Here is a 1,649-nt window from a genome sequence, read left to right on the forward strand (position 1 = left end):
CACTGTTTCCTATCAGTTTGCTATGTCTACTTCCCCTTTTGTACAGGAATCGTACTGTGGAAAGATAAAAAGGTAACAGAGTAAGAAAAACAGTTAGGTGGTTTCTTCCCCGACCACTCAGGAAATCCATGATTTCAAGGCTGGCCTAAGCAGCAAGTGAGGAAACATGTTGGGAAATGCGACAGTGGTTTTGTTCTGAACATTAGACTAACAGAAAGTTTTGAAGTGGTCTGATTATTGGAAGAACTGTCCCTGAACATAATAAAGAAGGTATTTAATTTTAAGCCTAAAGATTTCAACGCTCACTTAGAAGTCTCAGACCTGAAGAGGATTAGTAATTTTAAACACAAACAGGAAAGTAGGTACCATCCTGTCTTCCCCTACAGCTCCAGATGAGGGCAGAACAGTGGATTCCCAGGCATTTTGAACTCACGAGTTTAGGAGACAGGGGGGCGCCTGAGTGGCTCAGTAGGGTAAGCGTCTGACCTGGGCTCAGGTCATGATCTCATGGTTCCTTGGCTTTGGGTTGGAGCTCCGTGTGGGGCTCTGTGCTGAGAGCTCAGAGTCTGGAGCCTGTTTCGGATTCTGTGCCTACCTCTCTCTCTGCCCCTTCCCTGCTCTCTCTCTCTCTCTCTCTCTCTCTCTAAAAAAATTAATAAACATTAAAAAAAGAAAAGAGTTTAGGAGACAGAGCAGGTGAGTCTTCTGACTGCCTCCTTTACCTTCAGACCTTTGATTTCTGGGAAATATATCTATTTCAGTGTCCTTGTCCTGATTTTTCTGGGATCTATAGGTTACCGGGAGATGACTCAGGCAGGTTACACCCTGATCCTCACTGTGGAAAAAGAGAATGGTGACATAACTGTCCTGACAACATAGACTACATACCTACAGACAAAATTGAAATATTACTTTGTTTTTCTTTTCCCTAAGATTATCTTGATAACAGTGATCTCTGATATTACAAAGTAAATACAATTATATTTAGGTATTCCTTTTGGGAGCATGCACTGGGGAAGATGACTATGTAAAGAGCCACTGTGAACATTTTCGATCTCATTTATTATGGAGATTCACTCAACCGTACTCAGTTTGTGAGTATGACGATCTGTTGCCTATAAGGCAAGGCAACTACTTGTGAGAAAAGAGAAAAGATATAATGGGCTGTTGTAAAGGAAATACTTTGAGGGTTCTATTTCAGGCTTTGTACATGGTTTGAGTCTCGGTTTTCTCATCTGTAAAGTGGGGTTAATACCTACCTCGTTGGTTATGAAGATCACATAAGGGGACATGGGAAGAGCCAGGCACCTAGGACAGTGCCTGGTACAGTAAATGTGGATTCCCTGTCCATCCCTTCCTGCAGAGCTGTGGGAAAACACTCCATAACCTCATAGGGTGTGATGAACTGTCCCTCCCCTTTCTATTCCCAGTTATGGGACTGGAGATCATAAAAACGCCTCTTCCCTGTCTCTTCCTTTCTTCCTTCCTCTCCAAGACAAGGAAGTGGCCGGCTCCCTTCCCTTGTTTCGGAAGGTTTCGCCTCCCAGGACAGCCCATCCCCCAGGTTGCTAAGGTCGGGGGTTGGGGGTGGGGGGAGGAGAGCTGCGTCTCCGGCCTGCGCGGCGCAGTGGGGAGGCGGCAGGGAGGCG

The sequence above is a fragment of the Neofelis nebulosa genome, chromosome 9 (genome assembly GCF_028018385.1).
Source record: "Neofelis nebulosa isolate mNeoNeb1 chromosome 9, mNeoNeb1.pri, whole genome shotgun sequence".
Taxonomy (NCBI): domain Eukaryota; kingdom Metazoa; phylum Chordata; class Mammalia; order Carnivora; family Felidae; genus Neofelis; species Neofelis nebulosa.